Here is a 20,537-nt window from a genome sequence, read left to right as displayed (position 1 = left end):
TGTGCTGCCAGTGACCGGCCATGACCTCTGACTCCTGTAGGGTGGTATACATGTCAGTGACATACAACAGTCCTTTCACTCTTCTGATAGCTCTCACTGATCCTGTTTATGTCCTATTCACCCCAGGGTAGGTCACTTATGGAGAAACTGGTCCTGACTGGCAAAAGGGAGGCTTAGGCCTCTTTCACACTTCTGTTTTTTGCAATCTGTCACAATCCGTCGTTTTGGGCAAAAAATGGATCCTGCAAATGTGCTCACAGGATGCGTTTTTTGCCCATAAACTTGTATTAGCGACGGATCGCGATGGATTGCCACACGTCGCGTCCGTCGTGCGATGGATCCGTCGTGTTTTGGCGGACCATCGTCATAAAAAAGTTCAATGTAACGTTTTTTTGTACGTCGCGTCCGCCATTTTCGACCGCACATGCGTGGCCGAAACTCCGCCCCCTCCTCCCCGGACTGCAGAATGGGCAGCGGATGCGTCGAAAAACTGCATCCGCTGCCCACATCGTGCAAAACTTTCACAACGTCCGTCGGTACGTCGGCCCGACGCATTGCGACGGACTCGTACCGACGGAAGTGTGAAAGAGGCCTTAACAGAACAACTTGCTTATTATCTAATAACTAAGTGATATAATGAGACACCAAGTGCTAGATTTAGATCTTAGCACATATTGGCCAAATTATAAGAGCCTTACAGGCATAGTAAGGACTTCTGGCCTTCAAATCCAAGACCCAATGCTATATCAGAAAACTTGGTGAGTTTATTGCCTTTTAAAGTCATGGATGATGGCTCATTGGGCGTTTTGCTAGCGTGTAGTATCTGTTCTTCTCAGTAGTCAGAAATCAGTAGTAGGTACAGTACATTACGAAGCAAGGAGTGGAAGCTTCAGGCTATACTGTATACGGGCTGGCCCAATGTCTACCAGACACGCCTGTAAGGCCATTAGGTGAAAACCTTTCTTCCCTCCTCAGTTGTGGAACAGATCTAGACTGATGTTTATGATGAACACACAAGTGATCACTGGCCCCTGATGTGGCCTTTTGTTCTGGAGAGTGGGGATGGTCCATTCGTCTGGACGTAGACCTCATCTTCATGCAAATCTTTTGCACTTGTATGACCGACAACACTTTCATGGATGATTTCTGAAGGGCAAGTGTTGTTTTAAACATTACTGGTACCTCATTTAAGTGCCTTGAGGGCCCAGTGATCATCTTTTCATAGCCAAGAGGGCAGGTAGTCAATACAATATAAAGGCCATTTTAGCTGGTGAACTGTAAGGAGACCAGAAGTCGAAGGTTGATATCCCGCTTAGGAGAAGGATGATGGTTCCTGGAAGCTATGTATTGAAATTCCCCTTTAAGTGTAAAAAAAGCCTAGAAGCCCCATGGAAGAGGCAATTACCGCCTTCCTCTAGGTAATTACATTGGGCATTCAAAGTGTTTACAGTGATTTCCACAGGATCAATATGTCTGGTGACATCAGATCTGATGTATCTGTGTCTCCATGGGGAGATTACTGGACATTGACACCAGCAATTAGCGTAATGGCCATAAACAAGTGGGAAGGCAACATTTAACCCATTCTCTTCTGTTCCATATTGATGTCATCTCTCAACCCAAACAAATCTCCTCTGTCTTTTCTCTCATTTCTAAAGCTATCCATATGGCTTAAGAGCAGGATCTTAGAAGGATCTCCACCATTCAACAATTCCTAGATGCCCAAACTGTTGTGATCAGTTTCTATTAATTAACGGTATTGTCCAGTAAGGTAGAAAAAACCCATGGAGTAAATAGAAGGTTCCATGTTAGAAGCTACCAAACAGATAGAGATAGTTTGTGAGAAGATAAAGAACCTTGACAAGCCAAAACATGGGTCATACAATTGACCTATGCATCAAGGATTCCTCAAGATGGTTATTATTTGGATGTTTTGTGCTAAACTATAACATGCTGAGATTATGTTCAGATATGCCTTCCACCCAAGGGTCACAGATATCAAGTGACACTATGTAACAGACGGAAGACATTTGAGGACTTAAGGCCCCGTCACACACAGCGACGCTGCAGCGATACAGACAACGATGCTGATCGCTGCAGCGTCGCTGTTTGGTCGCTGGGGAGCTGTCACACAGACAGCTCTCTCCAGTGACCAACGATCAGGGGAACGACTTCGGCATCGTTGAAACTGTCTTCAACGATGCCGAAGTCCCCCTGCAGCACCCGGGTAACCAGGGTAAACATCGGGTTACTAAGTGCAGGGCCGCGCTTAGTAACCCGATGTTTACCCTGGTTACCAAAAAAAACAAACAGTACATACTCACCATCTGATGTCCGTCAGGTCCCTTGCCGTCTGCTTCCTGCTCTGACTGAGATCCGGCCGTACAGTGAGAGCAGAGCGCAGCGGTGACGTCACTGCTGTGCTGTACTTTCACTTTCACTTTGCGGCGCTCAGTCAGTGTGGGAAGCAGACGGCAAGGGACCTGACGGACATCAGATGGTGAGTATGTACTGTTTGTTTTTTTTTACATTTACGCTGGTAACCAGGGTAAACAGGTAAACATCGGGTTACTAAGCGCGGCCCTGCGCTTAGTAACCCGATGTTTACCCTGGTTACCAGTGAAGACATCGCTGGATCGGTGTCACACACACCGATTCAGCTATGTCAGCGGGACCTCAACGATCAAAAAACGGCCCAGGCCATTCCGACACGACCAGCGATCTCGCAGCAGGGGCCTGATCGCTGGTACGTGTCACACATAGCGAGATCGCTACTGAGGTCGCTGTTGCGTCACAAAACTTGTGACTCAGCAGCGACCTCGCTAGCGATCTCGCTATGTGAGACGGGGCCTTAACATAGTTATAAGTGCCCTGTAGTTGACACTGCAGTTGTGACACCAGAAGAGCACTGTGCGTATTTTTAGTATAGAGCAATGATATTGGGTCACTTTGGGTGGTAATGTTATGAGTGAACTATGACTTTTACTATTATTCGGTGCCGTGAATGACTACTATTTAGGCACTACCGTTGGCATTGTTGATGGGGCACTGTTAGTATCACTATAACTGTTCACTTTTGTAGATACTGCTACTGGAACACTGTAGATTTAGAAGGTGTAATTTTTAGGACATAGAGTATTGAACACTGTTGTTGACATTGCCATTGGGTCACTATGAATGGTAATGTTATGAGAGAACAGTGGCTATTACTCTTGATTACACTGTGATTGATACTGCTATAGGGGCATGCTGACATTGTTATGAGGGCATTGTTAGTATCACTATTACTGTGCACTGTGGTAGACATTATTACGCTAAACGGTGACACACGTGGATTTATGGACCCACTTTGCCACAGGACAGGGCCTGCCTAGGAAGGGGAATAGCTGAGCAACTACGATGTGTTCATTGGAGCTCCTGATGGTGGAGATAGGCTGGGCTGCAGGTAGCCGCCAGGTAGCCGCCGCTAGGCAGATCCCGGCACTCCAGCTGCTGACCCCAGTGGTCAGGTTCGCTGACACGGACTAGGGCTATCTTCAGACACACTGGTCTAGGATACTGGATCAGGGACTGGCTCTACTGTACAGGGGCCAGAGTACTTTTGGAACAGGACTGGCTGCATCGGAAACAGGGGACAACGTGCAGGCACTGTCCCCACTGGGACCAGGGATTTGGGTTCAGGACAATGGCTGCATCGGGGCCAGGGGAACTCACAATTGCACTGATAGAACACCAACTACTAAATGACTAAACTTGTTTGGCAACTCCCTAAGGGGGAAGGGGGGTTTAATACAGGATGACTCCCAGCAATTGGCTGGGAGCCATTTTGCAGGTGCACACAATTATGCTAAATGCCTCTCAGCCAGCGACAAGCAGAGGGCATTTACCATATGCACACTCTGCCGCTTTAAGAGCAGGGGAGTGTGGGCACTAGGCATGCACACGCATGCACACCAGGAAGAGGCAGGAGCACGCCAGGGAACCACGCTGCTGGGCCGGAGCCATGAGTAAGCCAGCATTCCTACATGGAGGGAGAAGGGGACACCATTCAGGCCACTGTGCTATAGACATTGCTATTGGGGGACCATAGCTGGCATAATTTTGAGGGCACTCTTACTGTTACTATTATTAGGCACTGTGGTTGACACTGCTATTGGTGCACTTTGCATGACATTGTTAAAATGGCAATGCAAGTATCACAATTATTGTGATTGTGGATGAGAATGTGATAAGGGCACTACGGGTGACATTGTTGTTGGGACTACTTTAGGGCTCACAAATACCGTACTCTACATTGTGCTTGTGAGCAACTGGTACATTATCCCTGGCATGATTACGTGGGCAAAACGAACAATCTGCAATTTCATATACTGTTATTACACTGTGTGCAGAATTATTAGGCAAGTTGTATTTTAGAGGATTATTTTTATTATTGATCAACAACAATGTTCTCAATCAACCCAAAAGACTCATAAATATCAAAGCTTAATCTTTTTGGAAGTTGGAGTGGTTTTTTTTTTTTAGATTTGACTATCTTAGGAGGATATCTGTTTGTGCAGGTATCTATTACTGTGCAGAATTGTTAGGCAACTTAATAAAAACCAAATATATTCCCATCTCACTTGTTTATTTTCACCAGGTAAACCAATATAACTGCACAAAATTTAGAAATAAACAATTCTGACATGCAAAAACAAATAATAAAGCACTTGGCACTCAGAGATTCATTTGCAAGATAAGCGTGAAAGTTTTGTTTATTTGTGCGACCAGTTCAAGAGTGTTTATAAACTTTTTCGGTCACAAGACCTTCATCAGAAACATCTCTCATGAAACTGGAGGCAAGACAGCGCAACGCATAGGCCCAAAAGGCCCGCGCACATATGAATGTAACCTGGCAAAAACACCTCGGGGGTCCTGGAGAGTGTATAAGAGGTAGGGCGCACCGCAACGGCGAAAACTCGCTATGGGAAATTGCGCCAATATGTCCAGTTCCGAGATGCCGAGGTGCTGAGGGGCCGGTGTTGCCAGAAGCCGCGGCTATTCTGTGATGAACTCATGCACCCTTTGCTTCTCCTTCCTTTATTTCAGTTTTTTTCAGTATACCCTTAATTCTGTCCCTTGATGGTCTTTGACTACAGCTGTAATTTTAGCTATTAGTGTCTTAAACACGCATAGTATTGGAGGCTGGATGCACTAACGGCGAGTTGATATATCGCTGTCACGCCGCAGTGAGGTGTGAAAGGCGGCACAGCAGACCGATCTATCTATACACAAGATTTTGTGGCGTGGAACAGACACATGCAGATCTCAAGACACAGCAAAGACTTTCAATTTACCCAACGGCTTCAACTTCCAGCTGAGCCCCTCTTTCTCCCGCTCCTCCATGTTCCCCGAGAGGGCGGCTGCTCTTGTCACTCGCTTAGGAGATGAGATATGCATTAAAGGCACAGAGGGATACTGTGCAGCGTCTCCTGCTCTTCATCCCACCTACTGTGGACGATATTACAAATCACGATTGTTTTCTGCCTCACGTTAAGTGCCCTTATCAAACAACTGTACATTTGGAGCTGCCATTGTTACAAAGACGACGGGAAGACATCTGGGGGCATGGGGCTTATACATTTCCTTCATCAACTGATCACAAGATGATTTCCACCTGACTACTCTGGACTAACTCCATCTTTAAGTTAAAAAATACAAGTCCCCAAGTCATTATGTGAAGTCTTGATACTCAGCACCAGTTTTTACTATACTTCTCCAAGAAGTATTGTTTCTCCTTGTGGAGATCAACATGCTAAGCATGCCGAGATGAGAAGACTTAAAGCCGCGATGCTCCTCTGGGTAATATGCTAATTATACAAATTGTCTCTTCAGAGAGTAAGAGAGCTAGAACTCTAGTGCCACCTATTGGAAGGTAGCAATCCTACAAGTCAATCTATTATCCTAAGTCATGTGACAAGGCTCGTTAAAGGGTCAACATTGACTTGTAGGATTGCTACCTTCCAATAGGTGGCACTAGAGTTCTAGCTCTCTTCCTCTCTGAAGAGACAATTTGCAGAATTAGCATATTACCCAGAGGAGCATTGTGGCTTTAAGTCTCCTCATCTCGGCATGCTTACCATGTTGATCTCCACAAGGAGAAATGATACTTCTTGGATAACGGTCTGACGCCTCTCACACAGCCAAACCCGATCTCCGCTTTGCACTGACGAGGGGCAGTACCCCGAAACAGAGTGTCTGCAAATAGAGATTCTGGTTTGGCTATTATCCTGGGTCATGTGACAAGGCTCGTTAAAGGGTCAACATTGACTTGTAGGATTGCTACCTTCCAATAGGTGGCACTAGAGTTCTAGCTCTCTTCCTCTCTGAAGAGACAATTTGCAGAATTAGCATACTATACTTCTGTAATTCTATGTATTAAACAAAAAAATTAGGAACAACAGATCCTAGAAACATACTTGCCAACCCTGCCTAAACTCGAGAGACCTCCAGCAATACCAGACTCTTGGCACATCTCTTGGAGAGCAGAACTTCGAAAAGACCTTTTGTTCATAACAATGGAATGACCCAGTCGTTAATAGAGTTAGTGCAAACCGATTCACACAAACTGGTTCATTGGCCATGTCTGAGATCTCTAATCATCAGATGGAGCCGCGAGAGCCATCCTCTACCGCATAGCATTCACGGCACTTCTGGTAAAGGTACCGTCACACTCAGCGACGCTGCAGCGATATAGACAACAAGCCGATCGCTGCAGCGTCGCTGTTTAGGTCGCTGTAGAGATGCCAAACACAGCAGCTCCACAACGATGCAGGAGCGATCCTGTGACGTAAAGGTGACTCACTTATCGTTCTCACAGGTCGTTAGCTCCATGTAAAACATTGCTGGCATCGTTGCTTTTGCTGTCAAACACGACGATACACGCCGACCTGACGACCAAATAAAGTTCTGGACTTCTAGCTCCGACCAGCGATATCACAGCGGGATCCAGATCGCTGCTGCGTGTCAAACACAACGAGATCGCTAACCAGGACGCTGCAACGTCACGGATCGTTGTCGTTCTCGTTGTAAAGTTGCTGAGTATGAAGGTACCTTAAGACTTCATCATTGCGGTGTGACACACATGAGATGATGCCAAATTGTAGACTCCAAGAAAAGGTCACAAGATGCAGTAATTTATAGACCTGTAAAATACAAAGAGCCCTCTCATGGGGCTTCTTCAACCCCATTAAAAGGGTAATTGTTTCCACTCAATGAAAGGATGTTATAGGATCTTGATAAGTGGCTGTTGTAGGATCTTCTCCTTGTCCATAAGGGTTCACTGAAAGGTGAGACTTTTTAGTCTATGTCTTCAGTCTTCAGACCCTAAAATGTGCCCTCTAAGTAAGTCCACCAATGTTTAGTGGCTCCACCCATCCTAGAAAGGAAGACCTGGTGCTTGTAGACCTTTCCTTGTGAGAGGTCACAGGTGACATTATGTATATGTGACACATATTATTGAGGCATTTCAGGAAGATATTATCAGTGGAGCACCAAAGGAATGTTCCCACATCACATCCCCTTTTACAGACAATGCCTTCTCACACTTCATATCTCATTTTCCACCCCTTGAATATAGGATTCGATGTTGGGGCTCTATCTGATAATGGATAATCCCAACAGCAGGGACAATAAACTTTTTGAAGTTTTTCATCCAGATTCTTGGCCAACTCTTCCAGGAGACCCTATTTCCATAAGCCTTTAGACTTAACAGGAGAGTTAGCATCCTTGTTAGCTGGGGGTGTAGACCTCTTGACATGTGACCATTGGCCCATGTTCAGTCTGCCAGTAGGGTCAACTTGAACAGTGCCCTCCACCCCAACGGCTGGTATGTACACCCTTTGTTTAAAGGGAACCTGTCACCACGTTTTTGGAAGATGGGATAAAAATAGCGTTAAATAGGGGCAGAGGTGGGCGTTACATTAGTGTGTGTGTTATGCGTTTATTACCCACCTAAGTTGCCGAAATAACTTTGCAAAGTCTCCGTTTTCGCCTGTCAATCAGGCTGGTCAGGTCGCATGGGCGTTGTCTTCCCCCAGATTTGGCGTAGTTTTCCGTTGGTGGCGTAGTGGTGTGCGCATGCCCAAAGTCCGGAATCCTCTTCCAGGGGATTTAAAATAGCGCGGTGTTCGTTATTGCATTGGTGATCGGTGGGCGCGGCCATCTTCCTTTGGCCGCGCGTGCGCAGAAGCGGCGCTCTGCTGGCCGCGGCTTCAGGAAAATGGCCGCCGCGATATCCATCTGCGCACGCGCGGCATCCCGCGGCCATTTTCCTGAAGCCGCGGCCAGCAGAGCGCCGCTTCTGCGCACGCGCGGTCAAAGGAAGATGGCCGCGCCCACCGATCACCAATGCAATAACGAACACCGCGCTATTTTAAATCCCCTGGAAGAGGATTCCGGACTTTGGGCATGCGCACACCACTACGCCACCAACGGAAAACTACGCCAAATCTGGGTGAAGACACCACGCCCATGTGACCTGACCAGCCTGATTGACAGGCGAAAACGGAGACTTTGCAAAGTTATTTCGGCAACTTAGGTGGGTAATAAACGCATAACACACACACTAATGTAACGCCCACCTCTGCCCCTATTTAACGCTATTTTTATCCCATCTTCCAAAAACGTGGTGACAGGTTCCCTTTAAGTTCTGCTCTGTTGTAAATGTGTAAACTCTCAGAGAATATATCTATATCTTTGAATGACGGATATGAGAATTTTGTGCAGCAAAATGACTGTATCATTGCTGATTGGCAGCTTATCTGCCATTTAGTCAAAGCTTCTAATCCAATAGTGAAATCTCATTATTTCAGCAATACCCCAGCACCCACTACAGTTGCATCTAAAATCACAACTTGTGAGGATTTCACCAAAGCTGATGAAATCTCCTGATCTGATAAAGAGATTTTGACCAATTTTCCTTTGTGCGGATTCAAGCTGTTTACATTGTGCAGCCAGAGAGGCATTCCGGTACTAATCTACCAGAATTAATAGCGTTTTCTCGGATTACTAGGAGAGCCTAGAAATCGGCCATAATGTTTCTTGTGCTCATGTTGGGCTATGGCATTGCACTAATCTCTGAAAACTGCACAAAAAAAGAAGAATCCCTGCAGGGGCAGTATTGTTTCTTACCCAGATCTCCCCTAAACAAATCTGACTAAACATAATACAAGATGTAATTCAGGATCAGTGAGAGGTGTATCTAGATTTTCTGGCACCGGGGTAAGAAATAATTTCAGCGCCCTCCCTTCCCAAGCACAAATGTGATTTGCCTACTTAGTTGCATGCCGAAGAGCTGCTGTTCATAAATCAATGTCCAGTGAAAAATAGTAGCAGGAAGAGAAGTTAGTTGTCACAGGAAGTAAGTATGAAAATCTCATGAGTGACGCGGCCATGTGATGACTGTTGGAACTTGCAAAGCTGAATCTTGACAGTGAATATATTACACTCTGTTGGGATTGGCTACAGGGCTTCATTTTATAATTAAAGGGTGCAACCAGGTTGGAGATGAAAGTCTTCAGTCACTATAAGTGACTGCAGCTTCTGATTTCTCACAGCACATGCACTGCACACTTTTAGGATTCTCCCTTGCACAAGCATGCAATTTGTATACTTCTGACCACATTCCAACTAGACGTGTCCGGCCTTGCTCAATTCATTTTCAATGAGAGAGGCCACACATGTCTAGTCGGCACGTGACTGTATGTATATAAATCACCGGCACGAGAGAATCCTGACAGTGTGCAGTGCGCACTGTGAGAACTCAGAAGTCTGCAGTCACATAGAATGACTGCAGAGTCATCAGAAACTTGGACAACTCCTTTAATGCTCCTAACAAATTAAAATAAGAGAATTAGTCAGTATCACAAAAAAACATTTACATCCAGGTACCTTATAGATGACGTTGCCTCTGGAGTCGTTCATTTTCTTTTTTTCATCTTGTCCAGACCCCATGATGAGTTTTCTAATCCACAGCTGTCTCTGCAGACTTCCATCTTCTCCAGTCTTGTGCAGCACCTCCCCACATGACGCCCTTAAAAGATAGCAATGTCATTACAATGCTCCCAACTAAAAATATCTGCCCTACACTGAGCCACTGAATAAATAATTGCTCCTCACTATACTCCCTGCACAAAATATGACCCCCACACTGCCCTCTCCATTCCATAGTGGGCCCCCTCTTCACACTGGGTCCCCCCTATAGAGCTCAGTCTCTATAATATGCCCCCTCACCACACTCCCCCCTCCTTGGTATGCCGTTTCCCAACACTGTCCCCCCATGCCACCCTAAACACTACTCAGTCTCTATTCTGTGCCCACTCACACTTTTCTTCCCCTGTTGTGAACTGTGTTTCTGGGCTCCCTCTGGTGGTCACTAACGGTATTGTGTTAGGTATGTCTTGTTGCAGGCCTGAACTCCAGCTGTGTCGTTAAGCAGCGGGTGTTTCCTATTTGAGTCTCCTCTGGACTCAGTCTCTTGCCTGGCATCGTTGTATCCAGACCTATTTGGTCTCTTCCGGATTCCTTTCAGTCTGCCTCATGCAAGAAAAGCTAAGTCTGTTTTGTACAATTTGGATCGTTTGCATTATTCAGTGTTTTTGTCCAGCTTGCTTTACATTTGATTTTTGACTCGCTGGAAGCTCTAGGGGGCTGATATTCTCTCTCCACACCGTCAGTCGGTGTGGGGGTTCTTGAATGTTCAGCGTGGATGTTTTGTAGGGTTTTCTGCTAACCGCATAGTCCACTATCTATTTTCTGCTATCTAGACTATTGGGCCTCACTTTACTGAATCTAGTTCATCTCTACGTTTGTGTTTTCCTCTTGCCTCACCGTTATTATTTGTTGGGGGCTTTCTATATCTTTGGGGTTCAATTTCTCTGGAGGCAAGCGAGGTCTTATTTTTTCCCTCTAGGGGTAGTCAGTTCTCCGGCTGGCTCGAGACGTCTAGAACCAACGTAGGCACGTTCACCGGCTACTTTTAGTTGTTTGTGTCAGGATCAGGTATGCGGTTAGTCCAGTTTCCATCTCCCTAGAGCAGTATTTATATTTTTGCTATCTTGCCGGAATATCAGAGATCCTCTGCCATTGGGATCATAACATTCCCCATACTGTCTCCTCGCACTATTCCTCTAAATAGTCTCTTCAGACTTGTGTTCGGCAGGGCTGCGGATGAAAGCCTTCTTCCTCCATTAAGCCCCGCCCACTGCCGCACCTCTTCCTTCAGCTCCGCCTACGTCTGCATGTGTCCTGCGTGCCCTATCTTTAACATTGGGTACGCAGGCCATGCGGGATGTATGCAGAAGCCTCCGCATGCGTCATTTTGACGCTGCACTGACCTGCATCGAACGCAACATGTTCTTTTTATTGCGGTCAGCACAGCGTCAAAACGACGCATGTGGAGGGATCCGCATATGGAGCGCCCCCACTGCCGCAGGGCCGAGGGGCACCCGGTACCGGGCCTCTGGGTCTCGGTTCTGGGGTTGTCACGGTGGCTAGGCCCGGTCCGTGACCCTGCTGAGGGGCGTCCAGTGAAAGTTGAGAATGTGATGATGTTGTGGTGCGGTGCAGGTCGCGGTGAATAACGAGGACACCAGGTTGCAGTCTCTTTACGTCTTTACTGAAGGCTTCAGGATCCTCAGTCCGGAGTACGGTTAACCGGGCTGCATGAGTCCAGCCGGTCCGATGGCACCTCCAGAGTTCCCTTTGCAGGTGGAAATCTGTGCCTACCTTCTAGCGCTTGTGTGTTGTGGTCCTTCCCTGCTGTGCTTACGGGAGAGTCCCCACAACTGTTGTGTCTGTTTCTGAAGTTCCCTCACAACTCAATTATGATGTTCTTCTTCGTCCCCCAAGATGATATGGCTAGAACGCACCCGTATGACGGGTAGGCTCGGAGCTCTTCCGGGACCCTAGTGTCGCCCCTCTCCAAATGTTGCTCCCTATGTCTTCTTAGGTGATTTGAGTGAGACAGCTCGCCTATAACTGACTGTCCTGCCGTAGGTTTGAAATAAGGCCTGGAGCTCAATACTTCCTCGGCGTTTCCGGCCACCGGCTACGCGCCTCAGTAGGATGTTGCCTCGTCTTACAGCACGACTCCTACTGGTGTTTCTCCTTGTTGCGTTGATCTCGTTTCTCACTCAGCACAATAAACTTCGCTTCTTGTCCTTTCTTGGGGTACCGCCGCGATGAAGTGCAGGCGCAGTCCCGTAACGTTCTTTCTGTTCGCTAGGCCTCTGTCAGGATCCCACCCCTGACAGGGACCCCCCTGAATCTTCCCCTGCAACACCCTCTGCCACAGGATGTTGCCTGGTTCCAACCCAGTCAGCTTCTCTCTAACTTCCTATCTAACCCCCAGTTTTACCAGATTGTGAGGAGTGGCCTAATACATAGCACCCTTAGCTCCCCCTGGAGGCCAGACTGTGAAGTGTATTGGTGCCTGTGATACCTGGTCAGGTGAACTCCTTCAGTGCCATCAGACGTACCATAGCCCCCCTTAGCGGCGGAGCATCAGTACTGCAACGACCAGGACTCTGGGGCGCTGCACTCCCCCCCCCGGTTAAACCCAGTACTCCTGGACTGGGAAGAAAACAACAATACATGTCAGCAAAAAGACATACAATTTTGAAATGCAATAACAAGTAAACTTTAACAATGCTTCCCTTTATGGGAGGTGAGGACACTTGAACGTTACAAACATGGTTAAATATTTTAAATAACATACTATAAATAACTTCTCTTACCCAATCGGGTATTCTACTTAGTGCAATTTCTGAACAATAATTTAACGTTGCCTTTAAGGACGTACACACTGAATCCACTAAAGACCTTCTTATAAAACACTATAAGGCTAATCAACTTTTCTTCATTTTCCACCTTTACATCTGCAGGACCACCTGTCTATCTGCCCCAGGCCTACTGCCTCTCGCTCTGTTGCAGTACCGCCCCTTCTCGCCCGGGCCTACTGCCTTTCTGCTACTATACACAGTATAGAACTTATCATCCTTCTCTCAGTTCAAGATCACTGAGCCATCTCTGTATGGCTCCTAGGAGGACTCACTGACTAACCCTATACGGGTTCACTTCCTGTCCTCATTCTCTAACACATTATTAAGCATTTCTTACAATTCAACTAGCTTTCTACATATAACTTTGACATGTAAGCATTATTCGACTTTAAGTGCTATTGGTGAACGTCCCCTTTAAGAAGGGACCAAGTCTCTCGGAGGTAGCGCAACTTCTCAAGCTGCAAGTTCGTATACAGCAAGGACTCCGGTGCTGTTTCCAAGAACAGTTTCTTCGCAAAGAGTCCTTTTCTTTGTAAAACCAGTAGAGGGCACCTTTAAGAAGGTGCAAACTATTTACAATAAGTTTGTAATCATGCAGTGTTCATGATCCAGCAGTTCTTTTCAACAATGATGAACACGAAACAAAAACAAAAGCAAAAAGACAAAAATAGGGATCCCGGGTAAACTAAGGGATCCCTTTAAGAGTTAACCCTAATCGGGTTGTAGCAGCAAGAAGACACATAAAAGGATGGACAGTTAACTATATACAGTTTGCAAAGCACTTTAAAGCTTCATAGTAAATTGCAAGACATCAGCCGGTAGTGGACATCTCCTGACCGTTGCGGCTTTGGTCCCTGGTCTCCGGCTGAAGCAGTGTGAGTATCGGTGGTTGGTCTCTCGGGTGCAGTCAGGTCACCCAGTGTCTGGATTCGAAGGCTAACCCTGGCTGCAAGCTCGGTAGCTGCAACAAGGCGTACGGTGGCGATAGTAGCAAGATCTGTCAAGTCTGGTTCAATCATGGTCGAGGCAACAGGTGACACCCCCTCAGGCCCACATCGTTGGATGTTCCGAGCGCACCATCCTTGTGCACTCCGGGGGTGGGTGTAGGTCACCTGATCCCCCCTTTGCAATAGTGGGTCACCATATCGGTTGCGGAAAGGAGTCTTCACGTTGCAACTGGTAACGAAGACGTCAGTCGGTAGTCCCGGTTCCTGTATGGAGCCCCAACCCCGCTTTGGGTGAAAGGCCAGCACAGTTCCCCGCTTTACCACGTCTTTCCTGCCGTGCGCAGGCTTTGGGTGTTTCACTTTTGGCGCGTCAGTTTGTTCTGTCTCTTTTCGGTTTTTCCAGTGTAAGATCAGGCATTGTTTATATTGTTCCCAAGTGAGCACAGCAAGGGTGAGGCCTTCCTCCCGAGCTCCATCTGGCCCAATCCGGGGGGTATCCCACTGAAAGATCACCCCCTCTGAGCTCACATCTAGGGGTTCCCCCATCTTGATCGGTAGCGGAGGCACCAGCTTCTCCATCGTGTCGAGGGTTAGCACCACCAGCTCCGCTGGGAGGAACTGGTCATTGTTGGGGTGAGGAGCGGTCGCAGGAGCGGGATCGGTCAGGAGAGCAGGATCGGTCGCGGGAGCGGGATCGGTCAGGAGAGCAGGATCGGTCGGGGGAGCAGAATCGGCCGGGGGAGTAGGGTCGCCTTCCATACCTGCGCCTGATGTGATTCCACCGATGTCGATCCGTTCCGCTGACAAGGACACTGGAATCGGCTGCAGCCCGGACCGCGGCTCCTCCAAGGTGGCCTCTCGATGTGGCTCCGCTCTCCACGGCTCCGCACCTGCTGGCTCCGTGGTCAGGATAGGTAGGCTCGGCTCCTCCGCCGGCGGCTCCAAGGAGTTCAGATCCTTCAGCTGCGGTGGGTGCGGTTCCGCCTCTGGTGGGTGAGGGTAAGCCGGGATCACTTCGCCGTCGCTCGGGCACCTGCTGATCATCTTCGCTCTCTTGAGATCGGCAGCCGTGCATGCACCTGACTCCGCCATTTCTCCGAGGTTGAGCTCCCTTTTCACCTCGTTCCGGCCATTGCAAATCAGGGGGCGGTTCTCCCCTGCTGCTGGGCAGGTCGCCATCTCGCAGCAGAAGTCGGAGGGGGCGGTCGCTGCTTTTGGCGCCGTTTTGGTAGTCTCCTCCCATGACACGCCCTTCTTCTTCCTCTGCGCTCTCCTTAGCGCTGTAGTGGCGGCGGTTTTGGCGGGAACTTTTGGCGGCAAGTGGCAATACACAGTCTTTGCAATACGTCACAGTCCAAGTAAATAAATCACAGTTCCAAGGCACACATGACCTGATTCTTCAGGCTTAAGTAGATACTGTTCGTGACGCCAAGATGGAGCGCCCCCACTGCTGCAGGGCTGAGAGGCACCCGGTACCGGGCCTCTGGGTCTCGGTTCTGGGTTTGTCACGGTGGCTAGGCCCGGTCCGTGACCCTGCTGAGGGGCGTCCAGTGAAAGTTGAGAATGTGATGATGTTGTGGTGCGGTGCAGGTCGCGGTGAATAACGAGGACACCAGGTTGCAGTCTCTTTACCTCTTTACTGAAGGCTTCAGAATCCTCAGTCCGGAGTACGGTTAACCGGGCTGCGTGAGTCCAGCCAGTCCGATGGCACCTCCAGAGTTCCCTTTGCAGGTGGAAATCTGTGCCTACCTTCTAGCGCTTGTGTGTTGTGGTCCTTCCCTGCTGTGCTTACGGGAGAGTCCCCACAACTGTTGTGTCTGTTTCTGAAGTTCCCTCACAACTCAATTATGATGTTCTTCTTCGTCCCCCCAGATGATATGGCTAGGACGCACCCGTATGATGGGTAGGCTCGGAGCTCTTCCGGGACCCTAGTGTCGCCCCTCTCCAAATGTTGCCCCCTATGTCTTCTTAGGTGATTTGAGTGAGACAGCCCGCCTATAACTGACTGTCCTGCCGTAGGTTTGAAGTAAGGCCTGGAGCTCAATACTTCCTCGGCGTTTCCGGCCACCGGCTACGCGCCTCAGTAGGATGTTGCCTCGTCTTACAGCACAACTCCTACTGGTGTTTCTCCTTGTTGCGTTGATCTCGTTTCTCACTCAGCACAATAAACCTCGCTTCTTGTCCTTTCTTGGGGTACCGCTGCGATGAAGTGCAGGCACGGTCCCGTAACGTTCTTTCTGTTCGCTAGGCCTCTGTCAGGATCCCACCCCTGACAGGGACCCCCCTGAATCTTCCCCTGCAACACCCTCTGCCACAGGATGTTGCCTGGTTCCAACCCAGTCAGCTTCTCTCTAACTTCCTATCTAACCCCCAGTTTTACCAGATTGTGAGGAGTGGCCTAATACATAGCACCCTTAGCTCCCCCTGGAGGCCAGACTGTGAAGTGTATTGGTGCCTGTGATACCTGGTCAGGTGAACTCCTTCAGTGCCATCAGACGTACCATAGCCCCCCTTAGCGGCGGAGCATCAGTACTGCAACGACCAGGACTCTGGGGCGCTGCACTCCCCCCCCGGTTAAACCCAGTACTCCTGGACTGGGAAGAAAACAACAATACATGTCAGCAAAAAGACATACAATTTTGAAATGCAATAACAAGTAAACTTTAACAATGCTTCCCTTTATGGGAGGTGAGGACACTTGAACGTTACAAACATGGTTAAATATTTTAAATAACATACTATAAATAACTTCTCTTACCCAATCGGGTATTCTACTTAGTGCAATTTCTGAACAATAATTTAACGTTGCCTTTAAGGACGTACACACTGAATCCACTAAAGACCTTCTTATAAAACACTATAAGGCTAATCAACTTTTCTTCATTTTCCACCTTTACATCTGCAGGACCGCCTGTCTATCTGCCCCAGGCCTACTGCCTCTCGCTCTGTTGCAGTACCGCCCCTTCTCGCCCGGGCCTACTGCCTTTCTGCTACTATGCACAGTATAGAACTTATCATCCTTCTCTCAGTTCAAGATCACTGAGCCATCTCTGTATGGCTCCTAGGAGGACTCACTGACTAACCCTATACGGGTTCACTTCCTGTCCTCATTCTCTAACACATTATTAAGCATTTCTTACAATTCAACTAGCTTTCTACATATAACTTTGACATGTAAGCATTATTCGACTTTAAGTGCTATTGGTGAACGTCCCCTTTAAGAAGGGACCAAGTCTCTCGGAGGTAGCGCAACTTCTCAAGCTGCAAGTTCGTATACAGCAAGGACTCCGGTGCTGTTTCCAAGAACAGTTTCTTCGCAAAGAGTCCTTTTCTTTGTAAAACCAGTAGAGGGCACCTTTAAGAAGGTGCAAACTATTTACAATAAGTTTGTAATCATGCAGTGTTCATGATCCAGCAGTTCTTTTCAACAACGATGAACACGAAACAAAAACAAAAGCAAAAAGACAAAAATAGGGATCCCGGGTAAACTAAGGGATCCCTTTAAGAGTTAACCCTAATTGGGTTGTAGCAGCAAGAAGACACATAAAAGGACGGACAGTTAACTATATACAGTTTGCAAAACACTTTAAAGCTTCATAGTAAATTGCAAGACATCAGCCGGTAGTGGACATCTCCTGACCGTTGCGGCTTTGGTCCCTGGTCTCCGGCTAAAGCAGTGTGAGTATCGGTGGTTGGTCTCTCGGGTGCAGTCAGGTCACCCAGTGTCTGGATTCGAAGGCTAACCCTGGCTGCAAGCTCGGTAGCTGCAACAAGGCGTACGGTGGCGATAGTAGCAAGATCTGTCAAGTCTGGTTCAATCATGGTCGAGGCAACAGGTGACACCCCCTCAGGCCCACATCGTTGGACGTTCCGAGCGCACCATCCTTGTGCACTCCGGGGGTGGGTGTAGGTCACCTGATCCCCCCTTTGCAATAGTGGGTCACCATATCGGTTGCGGAAAGGAGTCTTCACGTTGCAACTGGTAACGAAGACGTCAGTCGGTAGTCCCGGTTCCTGTATGGAGCCCCAACCCCGCTTTGGGTGAAAGGCCAGCACAGTTCCCCGCTTTACCACGTCTTTCCTGCCGTGCGCAGGCTTTGGGTGTTTCACTTTTGGCGCGTCAGTTTGTTCTGTCTCTTTTCGGTTTTTCCAGTGTAAGATCAGGCATTGTTTATATTGTTCCCAAGTGAGCACAGCAAGGGTGAGGCCTTCCTCCCGAGCTCCATCTGGCCCAATCTGGGGGGTATCCCACTGAAAGATCACCCCCTCTGAGCTCACATCTAGGGGTTCCCCCATCTTGATCGGTAGCGGAGGCACCAGCTTCTCCATCATGTCGAGGGTTAGCACCACCAGCTCCGCTGGGAGGAACTGGTCATTGTTGGGGTGAGGAGCGGTCGCGGGAGCGGGATCGGTCAGGAGAGCAGGATCGGTCGTGGGAGCGGGATCGGTCAGGAGAGCAGGATCGGTCGGGGGAGCAGAATCGGCCGGGGGAGTAGGGGCGCCTTCCATACCTGCGCCTGATGTGATTCCACCGATGTCGATCCGTTCCGCTGACAAGGACACTGGAATCGGCTGCAGCCCGGACCGCGGCTCCTCCAAGGTGGCCTCTCGATGTGGCTCCGCTCTCCACGGCTCCGCACCTGCTGGCTCCGTGGTCAGGATAGGTAGGCTCGGCTCCTCCGCCGGCGGCTCCAAGGAGTTCAGATCCTTCAGCTGCGGTGGGTACGGTTCCGCCTCTGGTGGGTGAGGGTAAGCCGGGATCACTTCGCCGTCGCTCGGGCACCTGCTGATCATCTTCGCTCTCTTGAGATCGGCAGCCGTGCATGCACCTGACTCCGCCATTTCTCTGAGGTTGAGCTCCCTTTTCACCTCGTTCCGGCCATTGCAAATCAGGGGGCGGTTCTCCCCTGCTGCTGGGCAGGTCGCCATCTCGCAGCAGAAGTCGGAGGGGGCGGTCGCTGCTTTTGGCGCCGTTTTGGTAGTCTCCTCCCATGACACGCCCTTCTTCTTCCTCTGCGCTCTCCTTAGCGCTGTAGTGGCGGCGGTTTTGGCGGGAACTTTTGGCGGCAAGTGGCAATACACAGTCTTTGCAATACGTCACAGTCCAAGTAAATAAATCACAGTTCCAAGGCACACATGACCTGATTCTTCAGGCTTAAGTAGATACTGTTCGTGATGCCAAGATGGAGCGCCCCCACTGCTGCAGGGCTGAGAGGCACCCGGTACCGGGCCTCTGGGTCTCGGTTCTGGGTTTGTCACGGTGGCTAGGCCCGGTCCGTGACCCTGCTGAGGGGCGTCCAGTGAAAGTTGAGAATGTGATGATGTTGTGGTGCGGTGCAGGTCGCGGTGAATAACGAGGACACCAGGTTGCAGTCTCTTTACCTCTTTACTGAAGGCTTCAGAATCCTCAGTCCGGAGTACGGTTAACCGGGCTGCGTGAGTCCAGCCAGTCCGATGGCACCTCCAGAGTTCCCTTTGCAGGTGGAAATCTGTGCCTACCTTCTAGCGCTTGTGTGTTGTGGTCCTTCCCTGCTGTGCTTACGGGAGAGTCCCCACAACTGTTGTGTCTGTTTCTGAAGTTCCCTCACAACTCAATTATGATGTTCTTCTTCGTCCCCCCAGATGATATGGCTAGGACGCACCCGTATGATGGGTAGGCTCGGAGCTCTTCCGGGACCCTAGTGTCGCCCCTCTCCAAATGTTGCCCCCTATGTCTTCTTAGGTGATTTGAGTGAGACAGCCCGCCTATAACTGACTGTCCTGCCGTAGGTTTGAAGTAAGGCCTGGAGCTCAATACTTCCTTCCGGCCACCGGCTACGCGCCTCAGTAGGATGTTGCCTCGTCTTACAGCACAACTCCTACTGGTGTTTCTCCTTGTTGCGTTGATCTCGTTTCTCACTCAGCACAATAAACCTCGCTTCTTGTCCTTTCTTGGGGTACCGCTGCGATGAAGTGCAGGCACGGTCCCGTAACGTTCTTTCTGTTCGCTAGGCCTCTGTCAGGATCCCACCCCTGACAGGGACCCCCCTGAATCTTCCCCTGCAACACCCTCTGCCACAGGATGTTGCCTGGTTCCAACCCAGTCAGCTTCTCTCTAACTTCCTATCTAACCCCCAGTTTTACCAGATTGTGAGGAGTGGCCTAATACATAGCACCCTTAGCTCCCCCTGGAGGCCAGACTGTGAAGTGTATTGGTGCCTGTGATACCTGGTCAGGTGAACTCCTTCAGTGCCATCAGACGTACCATAGCCCCCCTTAGCGGCGGAGCATCAGTACTGCAACGACCAGGACTCTGGGGCGCTGCACTCCCCCCCTGGTTAAACCCAGTACTCCTGGACTGGGAAGAAAACAACAATACATGTCAGCAAAAAGACATACAATTTTGAAATGCAATAACAAGTAAACTTTAACAATGCTTCCCTTTATGGGAGGTGAGGACACTTGAACGTTACAAACATGGTTAAATATTTTAAATAACATACTATAAATAACTTCTCTTACCCAATCGGGTATTCTACTTAGTGCAATTTCTGAACAATAATTTAACGTTGCCTTTAAGGACGTACACACTGAATCCACTAAAGACCTTCTTATAAAACACTATAAGGCTAATCAACTTTTCTTCATTTTCCACCTTTACATCTGCAGGACCGCCTGTCTATCTGCCCCAGGCCTACTGCCTCTCGCTCTGTTGCAGTACCGCCCCTTCTCGCCCGGGCCTACTGCCTTTCTGCTACTATGCACAGTATAGAACTTATCATCCTTCTCT

This window comes from Ranitomeya variabilis, chromosome 1, assembly GCF_051348905.1.
Source record: "Ranitomeya variabilis isolate aRanVar5 chromosome 1, aRanVar5.hap1, whole genome shotgun sequence".
NCBI lineage: Eukaryota > Metazoa > Chordata > Amphibia > Anura > Dendrobatidae > Ranitomeya > Ranitomeya variabilis.
Note: the sequence above shows the minus strand (reverse complement) of the source record.